We start from the raw sequence: 13350 nt of genomic DNA, 5'->3' as shown, positions 1-13350 counted from the left end.
AAGGCTGGAAAAATACTCTTCTGTGTGTGTACTAGGTGCAGTATTCTCCAGATTCATCCATGTTGAAAATAGCACGATTCTTTTCTTTTTAAGGCTGGAAAAATACTTCTCTGTGTGTGTGTGTGTGTGAGTGTGTGTGCACATGCATACATGCACAATTTATATACCCATTCATCCATTGATGGACACTTAGGGTGTGTCCATATCTTGCTGTTATGAATAAGGCTGCAATGAAAATGTGAGTGCACATATCCCATGAGGTGGTGAGTTCATATCCTCTGGGGACATACCCAGAAGAAGAATCACTGGATCATAAGATAGTTTTATTTGTAATTTTTAAGGAACCTCCATTCTGTTTTCTATAATAACTGCATCAGTTTTCATTCCCACCAACACTACTTAAGTGTTCCCTTTTTTCTATATCTTTCCCCACATGTATATAATAGCCATCTTAACAATGTGAGTTGATATAAATTGTGTTCTTGATTTGCATTCCTCTGTTGATTAAGGATATTGATCACCTTTTTCATATACCTTTTGACCTTTTGTATGTCTCTTTGAACAAATGAGACCTTTTGCCTATTTTTAATTGGGTTAATTTGTTTTTGGTTTCTTTGTTTTGTTTTGTTTTTATTTGCTAGTGAGTTGTATGAATTCCTTATATATTTTGAACATTAACCTCTTATCAGATGTGTGCTTTGAGAAGGTTTTCTTCCACTCTATAGGTGGTTTTTTCACTTTTTTATTATTTGTTTTGCTTTGCAGAAACTTTTTGGTTTGATGTAGTCCCATTTAGGGCTATTTTTGTGTGGGATATAAGATAGAAATTCAATTTCATTTTCTTGCATGTGGCTATCCAGTCTTCCCAACACCATTTATTAAAGAGATTATCCATGTCCCATTGGGTATTCTTGGCACCTTTGTCAAGGTGAGTTTACCTTATGTACACGGCTTTATTTCTGCACTCTTTATTCTATTCTGTTGTTCTGCATATCTGTTTTTATGCCACTACCATATTACACTGATTGCTACAGCTTTGTAATATAATTTGAAATCAGGACGTGATGCTTCCAGTTTCATTCTTCTTGATTAAGGTTGCTTTAGCCATTTAGGGTCTTTTGTGGTTCCATATGCATCTTAGATTGTTTTTACCTATTTTTTTGAAAAATGCTCTTATTTTTATGGGTATTGCATTGAATTTGTGTAGATTGCTTTGGGTAATGTGGACATTTTTTAACTTAAAAAAATTTAATTGACAAAGATTGCATACATTCAAGATGTATGATGTGATGATTTGACGGACATATAAGTTGCATAATGATCATCATGATCCTGTCAATTACATCTATCAGCAACCATGTTATATATGAGGTCCCTCAGAATTTCTTCATCTTGTAATTGTCAGTTTGTGTATAGACATTTTAACAGTACTAACTCTTATAAACTATGACCATGGGATGTCATTTCATTTATTTGTATCTTCAGTTTCTTTCATCAGTGTTTTAGTTTTCAGTGTATACAACTTTCACTTCCTAAGTATGGAATTTTGTTATTAATTTCTTTTTTTATTAAGTCATTCTCATAGAGATCATAAATACATTTATGGCATTGTAGGATTCAATGTGTTGATTATGTGTACAAATTGGAATGCTTACATCCTACTAAGCAACACAGTCTTCACCACTTTTACCCAATTACAGGATTAAGACATTTATACTCTATACTTGGTAGATCGAACTTGTACTTGCAATATGTTCCACAGGTGTGGTCCCCTACCAACCTTCCCTCTATCGTCCCACCCCCCTCCCTCCCCTCCTTTATCCTTGGGCTATTGTTGTGTTTCCTTTTTCACATGCATGTGTGAGTGATTGTAAATTGGTTTCACAGTAGTACTGAGTACATTGATAGTTCATGGTTAATGCATAGAAACTTAACTGATTTTTGTATGTTGATTTTGTATCCTGCAATTTTATTGGAATTTGTCCAATAGTTCTAACAGGCTTTTTTGGCAGAATCTTCAGTGTTTTCTCTATATAAGGTCATGTAATCTCTAAACAGAAGATTTTAATTCTTTCTTTTTGGTATGAATGCTTGTTTCTTTATACTGACTAAAAATTTTGCATACCACTTCCTATACTAGATTGAGCGAAAGTGGAGAAAGTGGTTATCCTTGTGTTATTCCTTATCATCTTTATATTTTCAATTTTTCTTTTATTTATTTCAATATATTTTTAGAATTTAAGATTAAATGTTATAACAGTAAGATATAATTACCTTCCACAAATATAAGTAATATTTGAATTTTATCTTGACATAGTTTAATATAATTCTTTTGGATTCAGGGCTGTATTGATGTTCTCCAAAATTTAAGATGTTTGTTTCATATTTTCTTCAGTATTTTTTGATTTTTAAAGAAAAATATCCAAATTTAGTGTTGGTAGTGACTGTAACACACACACACACACAATTTCTAGATTTGGTTAAACACTGGTCTCTGGGAAAAGAGTAAATCTATTCAAAAAACACATACCAGTTGTGTTTGTGGATTTGTGGATGTTATTAAAGTGCAGAGGTACAGATATTAATAGCCAAGCTTTGGAGGAAAAAGACCTAAGTCCAAATCCCTGCTCTCCTGTCATTGATGTGCCCCTTTATGACCTTCAATTGCCATCAGTGCTGTGTGATAATAACAGTACTTACCTCAGTAGGACATTATAAATGTTAAATAAGACACAGTGCTTGGTGAATACTAAGCACTCAGCAACTATCAGCTACTGTTAATGATACCTCCTTTTAAGCAAATGCCCATATTAAAATCACTATTTGAGAACTCGTATGTGTTCATTTTATAAGTTCACTGCTTATTGAAAAATATCTTTCATTTTCTGTCACTGTCTTCAGGGTTGTTAATTATATTTAACAGAATATATACTCAGAACAACCCAAACAGCTCATTAGAATTGATTTAATGTGATTTGATGCCCTATTTATTCTATATTATTTGTATTATAAGAAAAGAAATTTAATGAAGAAATATCCCAAACAAAAATATCTATTCTAATCCATGCATCATTCATTTCATTTTCATACTCATAGGACTGATATTAATTCATGAAAGTAGTTTTCTTGTTTATGATGACATATAATGTGTGATAACTAGGAATAATAAGAATCAAAGAAAAAGATTAATCTCTTCTATGAAAACATTGTAGCTATAAATATCAATATTCAGACTTTGTCTAGTCAACCTACCCAATTATTAATATTTTAATTATTGCCAATCATGAGGAGAAAGAAGAATAGAACTGACTTAGGTTTTCAAACATTTGCTGTAATGTCAGTATTTTCTCAGTATTATATAAGCCTAAACATTTTGAATCAACAAACATTTTTAAAAAATGGTAATAATCATTCATTTTACATGCTTTTATACAATCTTCAACTTAATGAAAGCAAGCACTTGAAATACATAGAATATATATTTCAACTTATTCAAGAAAAGCTCCATAGATGCAGAATAACAGACAAGCATCTTAGTAAGATCTCATTTAGCTCTGTTTAGAAATAAGTAGCAATAAATGAAACATTAATAAGGATATATATAAGAATTGCAACAAATGCTGAGTTTGTAACGAGTGAGCGTATATAAATACTTCATAAATGTTCTGTATTCTGGAGGAGATAGGAATAGGTGGGCAAGGATTTAATCTTGAAAGGGAAAAGAGAGATTTAGACAGAAAAGAAAAATAAAAGTAAACTGGAATTTTTACTTTAAAGATGAAGGATATCAGTTGATAACAGCAGCAAAAACGTCCCTCCACCACTGGCCCACTGGCTGCTTCTCTTCTCCTACGTATGATTGTCCATGCCCCTAACTCTTTACTTCCCACTCACCACCCAGCCCACTACAGTTTGGTTTCCTACCCCATCTTACCACATAAACAGCCCTCTAAAAAGTCACCAGTGACCTCCGAGTCATGAAATCCAACTGATGTATTTGAGTCCTCAATTTGACCCACTAGAGGTCGGTGACTCCACTGACCAAGATCTTGGTCCCTGAAAACCCTGCTTCTTTAGTGTCTACGATTTGCCTGACCAAATTTCCTATCTCATAGGAACTTCTGTCTTTTTCGCTGGCTCATCCTCATCAGCCAGACATGAGATGATGGAGTTCCCCGATGACTAGTCACAGATTCACACGTCTCTTCTTTCTGCTCCTTTCTTTCCATCTCTTCTTATTATTCTAAATTCTCTCCCTAAGCCATACCACTCATACTTACTACTTTGTGATCTACAAACTATATAGTCTTCATTTAGGTCTCTAGTCCAAAATCCTCTGAGGTTTAGACTTGGGGATGTAATTATTACACAACATGACCTTTAGGCATATCTCAAAAATACAGGTTTCAAAGAGCCTGTAACATAATATATCCAAACCAAATGAGATATCTTCCTGTATACTTGCATGTACACATCAAAACTTAGTTTACCAGTTTCCTATTTCCATTCAATTCTGTAATGAGTAATCACTCAGTATTTGGCCCTTCCTTACCACCCCACGCTGTCTGTCCCCAGGTAGAGTGCACTGGCACTCAAAGTCTGTTTTGAAACTGTCTGCTTTTCCCCCTCTTATCGTTTGTAATAAAGATAATATTATCAGACAAATGTTGATTAAGTACCAAGTCATCTTCAATAATTAACCATTTATTTTTTGTTAAGATTTTAATATCTCCAGGTCAAATAGAAGTGGTTAGAAATAAATGCAATGAAAATCAATGTACCAAAGAAAAAACTACCTTGAAGGGATGGGAAATTGATAGGAGGTAGCCCTCAACAATAGATCCATAATGCAGAAAGGGATTTGAAAAGATTTGGCCTGCAGTAGGTTGTATGTGAATCAATGATATATCACTATTGATTTTTTAAATCAATAAAAGATCCATAAATTAAAATGTAGTGTGTTCATTGACTCTCATATGAATTATTTACTGTACATATAGCTCTTTATACATTTTTATTAGTAAATATATATTATAACATTTGCCATTTGAACTATTAAGTTGCATTAATTACACTCACAGTGCCATGTAGTTATTGCTACTATTTCTAGAACTTTGTGATTACACTAAACAGAAATGCTACCTGTACAACAGTAACTCCCCACTTATAAATTTTAATTTACTTTCTATCTTCATAAATATATCTATTCTAGATATTTCATGTAAGTAGGATTATAGAATATGTGTCATTTTGTGTCTGGCTTATTTTGCTTAGCATAATGATTCATACACATTGTACCATGAGTCATAACGTCCTTGCTTTTTATGGCTGAATAATATTCCATTTGTGTATGTCGATGAGCTTGTGTGCACACACATACATACTGCATTTTGTTCACATATTCATCATTGTTTCTGTCTCCTAGTTTGGAGAATAATGCTGCAACGAACACTGGCATAAAGTGTCTATCAAATCACTGTTTTGAGTGGAATTGCTGGGTTATATGATAAGCGTGTTTAACATTTAGGAGAACCACCAAACAATTTTCCACAGTTACTATATCATTTTACATTCTTACCCACAATGTACAGCTGTTACTGTCATTGATACCTTTTCAAGTATTGCATTAGTTTAATGCTTGATAAGTTAGAATTACCGTGGAGATTTTGTTGCAATGTATTAACAAAGATTATTAAAGAATTTTAAAAAGAAAATGAAAAGGCACTAGGAAACTGAAAAAGTTTTAAGTCTAAAGAAAGCCGTAGAATGATCTAACATTAATTTTTATTACAAAAATATTTATGTTTAAATAAAGCCCTGCCTTTTAGAGATGCAGATTATACTAAGGATTATACTAAGATACTATATGTACTATAGTAAATAGTATAGTAAGATACTATATGCAATTCAAATTATTGTTACTGTAATCAAAAAAGTTACTTGGACTTGGGCGGAGCCTGTGGCTCAAAGGAGTAGGGCACCGGCCCCATATACAGGATGTGGCAGGTTCAAACCTAGCCCCAGCCAAAAACTGCAAAAAAAAAAGTTACTTGGACTTAGCCATTTTTGTTTGCTTTGCCCAGGCCCTCTATAATCAAAGTATCCATGTTGAGCTTGCTGGCTAGATTAGTAGTCTCTTTGTGGAAATGAGAAGAGTTAAAAATCAGTTTTTTAAAAAGATAACCTGTTTGAACTAGGTAAGATCATTGATAGTGTATAATGGATGACTGGCTAGCCAGAAGTCAATATTGTTTCTATATTTTGTATAGCGTTATACAGATTTATAAGGCAGACAGGATGAATGAGATGATCTCTTAATTTCCTTTCTTGCCTTGTGATTCCTTGACTATTCTACACCTTTGACATAGTGAGGCAATTTTATTGGGATACAGAAATGATAAGTCTCACTGAAGCATACACATTCACACTGCTGAATGTAAAGACATCCCTCAAATTATTATATTTGGGAAATTTACACAGAGACCCCACTGTCTTATAAACATATAATGAATATCTTGTGAATGCATACGCATTTTCCACGTCCACAAAAAAAACTTTGCTGCTTCTTTTGAAAGACATAAATTAGTCATTTCTGCTTTAGAAAAACTTTGTTTCCCTAATAATAGTTCTGAATTTCCTGCAATGGTTGTATCCAGCTTTAGTATTTGCATCGATGTTCATGGTAAGGGTAAATACATATAGAACACCCTTTAAAGTAAATTTAAAATCTTTTAAAAAAAAATCTGGGCATAAAGGAGAACAGAGAATTCCATAATTTTCTACATTCTCTAGTTTAAAGAAAGAAAGAATTTCTAAAGATATTTCTTTTTTTCTTTTGTACTCATCCTTCAAGACATCAGTGTTCTTTATTATCATGTGATGCTAAAGCACTCAGAGTCAAGAGCTCAGTAGGTCTGTATATGAAATAGTAGGCCCTTGATCCTATGCATATTAATCATTAATATTATTCATACTTTACTATAATTTTATTTCCTTACTGAAAAGCTTCTCATAGTTCCTCAGTAACTAGAGAATTTAGACCAACATATTAGCCTTTTTCCCCCAGAATGTTTGTTACTGTTTTAACTCCCTTTTCAGCCTTTTATTTTACTATTACTTATCAAATGCTCAATGTATGAAACAAACTATGCTATTTATCCCACTTTACTCCCTACTTGTTGCTTCTTGCATGTCCAATTTAGTAGAATGCCTACCTCTTTTACTCCACCTAGAAAAGTCCTACTTCTTCAAGACAAATTTCAAGAGCAAATATCATTTCCATTAAACTTTTCTTGGTTCACTGAATGGGAAATGAATTCCATCTCCCTACTACTATAAAACAATTTACCACTATTGTCATACATTTTTGTTTGTGTTTATAATTAGATTTTATGTGTTTTATTTTTTGCATTTATGAGCTCTTTAGGGGATGAGGAAATATACTCATCATGTGGGAACTTACCAAAACACCAGAAAAAGTGTCATACAGAGTATACTTAAAATGAATTTGGTTGTTTTTAATTGAATGGAATTTACATTTATATTTTAAATTTATATTTTAAGAAGAGCATAAATGTTTAAAATATTTTCAGAAGAGTAAAATGTGTTCCTCATTACGTAAAATATTAACAAATCTATGAATGAGGAATATTTTGGAAATGATATATGTTAAATAGTATCAATGTTTTAGGATAGGAAAAAAGCATGAAATGGTGCCTTTCTTAAAAAACAATCTTTTGATTTTATGAAGTTCTATTTCTAAAGCATAAAATAATTTTTAAAATTTACAAAAATAAAATTACTTTTACTTCCGCTACTAAAAATAACTCCCCTAAATACCAAGTTCCATTTTAAATCGTGCCTAGAGGAACATAGTTTATGTATTTTTTTCATGTGTTCTGTTTAATAACAGTCCTTGTGACTTTACTTCTCTGTCATTAAATATGCTTTTCAAACATCGTTTTTAATGGATGCCTAGCATTTTCTTATTGGTATTATCCTGATCTGGGGACATTTAAAATACACTAATTTTTCACTATTTATATTATTTTAACTTCACATGATTTAATCTTTATGTTCATCTTAGATTATTTTCTTATAATAAATTCTTAAAAATAGAGTTATTCTGTCTAGGACATATGTATATTGTTAAAGCTATTGAGATTCATTAAAAACATGCCTTTCAAACTTTTTTTTCCAATTTTATGTTGGCAGCAGTCGGATTTTAGAATGCCCAAGAGTGACTTCATTATACATCCCATTTCCAACACAATTTGCATTCGTAAAAGTATTCCTCAAAATTGAGATGTGTTACAATTCTTAACTACTCAGGAGATATCAGATTAAGTCCCTGCTAAAAGAAAAGCAATTGGATTAAGGAAGTAGTAACTTCAGTTCTTTTTATCTTGTATCTTATACCTGAAAATACACATTTAGGAATTAGTGGCATTGTGGTGCATTAACGTCATGTAGTATACGGTGACTCAGAATTTCCAATTCAGAAATGCCGACTGAGTTACAGCAGCATTCTGGTTCTGGAGTTACTCTGAAAACTCACATTGTTACTTGCCCCTCACTATGGAGTGATGTTGGGCAACACAGTTAATAGCCCTTAGCTACCATTTCTTTATTCAGCAAATAGAAATAATGATGATACCCTTCTTCGAGGGGTGGCTGTGAAAGCTAGATAAAATTATGCATGTAAAGTGAATTGTTCACTGCCTGCCAACTGGAAGGTCCACATAAAAGAGTAGCAGTGGTTAATTTTAACTACAATATTTAGAAAATATCTGTTTAAATTACAAGGTCATTACTTGACAGATGTGGTCAGTAAATGGTTTTATTTATTGTAGAATGAGTTAGACTACTTAAGGGGGAACATGCAAAAATAGTATTTATTTTATTCTCACTTCAGTAACACTTCTTGAAATACATATATAATCAATCTCTCTATTGCATGAACATTGAACTAATTTGGAAAAAATTGTGTCATTTTTGGAATAGGTAAAATGAAAAGAGTGTGTGGCTCAACATTACTACATCAATTAAACTTTGTATGACTATTTAAAGGACTCTGGTAATAATTCATATGATAAAATCTAAAAGCATCCTTTTTAATAAATGAAAACTTTCTAGGTCAAATCTCTTCATGATATTCATAGATATTTTCTTGTCTTGAGTTAACATGAGATAACAGTCAGGGTTACAAATTCACCTATAACTAACTTAAAGAAATAAGACAGGTAAAACGAAAAGAACTGCTTTTCATAACACAAACATAGAATTAAACTGTCAAGACTTGAAATGTTCAATATACTACATGTAGAGAAAGATTTTTTAAAATTCAAATAATTTTCTTTCAATATGATAGGAAATGAATGTATTGGCCAGAAAATTATGACAATTAATTGCAGAATGGCTGAATTTTAATGAAAGGCTCTAAGGTGGAAAAAATGAAATGAATGTGCTGTTTGCTTTTAAATCATTTACAGTTGAATAATTTATGTTATCTTTAATTCATCCAGTTCGGTTATCCAAGAGGAATACAATATGAATAAAAGGGGTTTTGCATTGTCATGTTTTTGCATTAAAATGTTTGCCAATAACCATTTTCATTTTTATTACAATTTTAATGGTTTCATATATTGCAGTAGGAGTTAGAATAATAAGCTAGGGACAAATGCAGGGAGTTTCCAGGGTTATAAATATTTGACCCATATCTTCAGACATTAAAAGAGTGTCTCATATAGGTAACTGATGTATTCACTCAAAAAAAACCTAACTCATCTAATTAAAATTATTCTGATATAATCCTAAAATTTAACCCACCCTATTCTCTTACAAGCTGTTTATACCAAAAAATTAGTAGTCACTCTTAACTTCTTTTCTCTAAACTGCATATCCATCAGTAAATTCTTTTAGAAGCTGCCCTTATAGATTTATACCTTGATAAAATAATTGCGGCATACTTCTCAAAGATGACTACTGCTGCCACCCTTACCCAAGCCATCATCATCATCCTATCTCATTTTCTCCCCCTGGATTATTAAAATGGTCTCTTAATAGTTCTCCCAGATTTGATGGTCTTTTTCCAATACAACAGTCAAAATGATCCCTTACAAAGAAAAGTTAGAATATATCAGTCCTCTCAAGCCTCCCAATGGTTTTCCATCTCCCTCAGAGTAAAAGCCAAAGGTCTTATACTAAACTTCACAGCAGTATAATGATCTGGACCCCCTGCTATTGCTCTGATTTTATCTCCTACCACTCTCTTTTTCCCTGTGTGCTCTCCTCAAACACATCAAGCATGCTCTTACCCCAAGTCTACAGCAGCTACACATATAAAACAAAGGCATCCACTTCCTCATATTCCACCTCCTTCTGCTAATAACCTCACCACTGCTTTGGTTCTTACCAAAAGAGCACTGGAATCCAGTTCTAAATGCTAACAGACTGACTGCCTGACTCAACATACACAGTAATTTATGATTCTACAGTTCTCTCCTAGGTACTTTACTGGCCAAGTTGAAAACAGGACTACCTCTTTATAGGTTTTTACACCATTAAGAATCAAAGACTGGTCAGGCACAGTGGTTCATGCCGGTGATCCTAGCACTTTGAAAGGCCAAGGTGGGTGGACTGCTTGAGCTCAGGAGTTGGAGACCAGACAGAGCAAGAGCGAGACCCCATCTCTACTAAAAACCGAAAGAAAACTAATTGGGTGCAGTGACGGGCACCTTTAGTCCCAAATACTCAGGAGGCTAAGGCAAGAGGGCCACTTAAGCCTGGGAATTTGAGGTTCCTGTGAGCTACAATGACTCCACGGCACTCTACACAGAGTGACAGAGGAAGATTCTGTCTAAAACAAACAAAAAAAAAAAAGAAAGAAAGAAAGAAAGAAAGAAAGAAAGAAAAGAAAAGAAAAAGAAAGAAAAATGAATTAAATACTGAGTAAGAGGTAGGCTAACCAAGGAGTCTAGATACTACTGTGAAGTTTATATAATTGGAAAAGACCCAAAAAATTTCATACAGTTCAATTCAATATAAGGTGATGGAAATCAGGGCAACTGAAAGTGAAAGTTAACTGAGGAACTTATATAAAATATCCCCACTCCTGCCTTTCATTCTCGGCTACCTCAGAAATTGCCTTTCCTGAATGTTTATTCAATATTCAAGAGATTAATTTTGGGGTTTTTTTTTGTTTTTTTTATTAAATCATAGCAGTGTACATTAATACTATCATGGGGTACAATGTACTGTTTCTGTATACAATTTGAAATACTTTCATCCAACTGGTTAACATAGCCTTCATGTTTTTTTCTTAGTTATTGTGTTAAGACATTTATATTCTACATTTAGAAAGATTCACATATACCCTTATAGGATGAACCATAGGCATGATCCCACCAATCACCGTCCCTCCATCCCCTCTCCCCCCTCCTTTCTTCTCCTCTCCCCTCTTCCCATATTCCTGGGCTAAAATTGGGTTATAGTTTTCCTATGAAAGCTATAAATTAGTTTCATAGTAGGGCTGAGTACATTGGATACTTTTTCTTCCATTCTTGGGATACTTTGCTAAGAAGAATATTTTGTAGCTCCATCCATGTAAACATGAAGGAGGTAAAGTCTTCATGTTTTTTAATAACTGCATAGTATTCCATGGTGTACATATACCACAATTTATTGATCCATTCATGGATCAATGGGCTCTTGGGCTTCTTCCATGACCTAGCAATTATGAATTGGGCTGCAATGAACATTCTGATACAGATATCTTCATTGTAGTGTGATTTTTGGTCTTCTAGATATATACCTAATAGAGGAATTATTTGGGTCTCACCATGGAGCTTTTTTTGTGCAGTGATGTATCCCAGAGCCAGGGAACCAGTAGGAGCTGGGACAGGTCTGTCTCCAGGATAAAGCTTGCTGTGTCACTGGCTTCTTTGGAAATCTGAGAACTATTGCTGCAAGAAAAACAAATAGTTTACCATTCTATGAAGAGGAGATGTTTTCAACTGTGGTTACAGCCAATATCTACTATCTCTTGCCAGGGAATCTCTAGCCAGCTAAGACTGGAAATGTCTGCCCTAGAGAACCAACTGTGGGTCTTGAAAGACTCTCCAGGTACAGAGCCATAAATCTTCTAAATTGTAAAAAGTCATGACCATAGGATGTCTGCCCAGTTGGTGTTTCTCAGTGTCACATGTTTGCAACTCTCCTTGGGATTTGGGTAAAATGCAGACTCATGGGCTTCTACTCCAAACATACCGATTGTAAATCTGGGGTGGAACCCAAGAAGTTGCCATTCTATCATGTTCTGGGGTGATTCTGCTCTGCTGTTTTGAGGACCATACTTTGAATAAAACTGCCCTAAGTGAAAAAAAAAAATTGGAAAAGATCCAGATACAGTAGGAAAGTTAGAGCCGAGCCTTCATGAAATTAGAAGATCACAGCACATTTGAAATGGAAGCAACACAAAGAACAACTGTCCTAAGGACAGACAAATGAGGACAGATGTCTGCTGGTGAATCCAAAACCAGAAGTTCCACCTCCAGGCCAAGATCCACACAGAGATATGACAGCATGTGAAAGGAAGTGAAATAATCTCGTCACAGTGAAGGTCTTTACCAGTGGTAAGTTGGTACCAGGAAACATAATTCTATAGGGAAAAGAAATACAAGAATTATATCCACTTTAGGATACTGATGTTCAGAAAAAAAAAAAATATCCACTGGGACCATGGATATGCTTCAGAAAATAGAGTTTTAGGAAAAGACAGAGGATTAAGAATGACTGTGTTCAATGGAAAATTGAGTTTCGGGGTAATGCATATCATTGACAGGAGAATAGGACACAATTTTTGCATGTTTGAGCAACAGCTAAAGTTTGAATTAGTGAGAATTCACCAATCCCATTGTTAAGATCCAATGGAGTCTTCACAAGTAGTGACCCAAGGACGTATGGACTCACTGTCTTAGACCCAGTTGTAGTACTCTACATGACAGAATACACACAGAGGAAAATAAGCTTCATTTTATGAATAAACTAAAAATTGAAATGTCCAATAAGATGAACCTTACTGAAGTGGTGACATTAAAATAAAACTGAAAGCACATGAGGCAGTGGGAGCCATGGAGGTCCATGGGGACAGCCCATTCTACCCATGGGAATCAGCACTAAGTCTCTATCTGTGGCTAGAGCAGAATGAAGAAGAATGGCAACATGGAAAATGGGATTGGGTTGGAGCACATCCGTGGGACCTCATATACCACTGTGTGGTGAGGGCTTTGTCTGTTATTCTGGGTGAGATGGAGTGATACCAGATGGTTTTTAGCAAAAAGAAAAAAAAAA

At 33.9% G+C, this 13350-nt stretch overlaps 1 protein-coding gene across 2 annotated transcripts in view; it reads left to right on the top strand.

Moving 5' to 3' along the window:
• TMEFF2 (transmembrane protein with EGF like and two follistatin like domains 2) overlaps positions 1 to 13350 on the top strand; it is a 256835-nt gene that overhangs the window by 81796 nt on the left and 161689 nt on the right. The window lies entirely within an intron of this gene.

The sequence above is a fragment of the Otolemur garnettii genome, unplaced genomic scaffold, assembly GCF_000181295.1.
Source record: "Otolemur garnettii isolate 467f Iridium unplaced genomic scaffold, OtoGar3 scaffold00222, whole genome shotgun sequence".
Taxonomy (NCBI): domain Eukaryota; kingdom Metazoa; phylum Chordata; class Mammalia; order Primates; family Galagidae; genus Otolemur; species Otolemur garnettii.
Note: the sequence above shows the minus strand (reverse complement) of the source record. Positions and strands in the feature narration are given on the sequence as shown.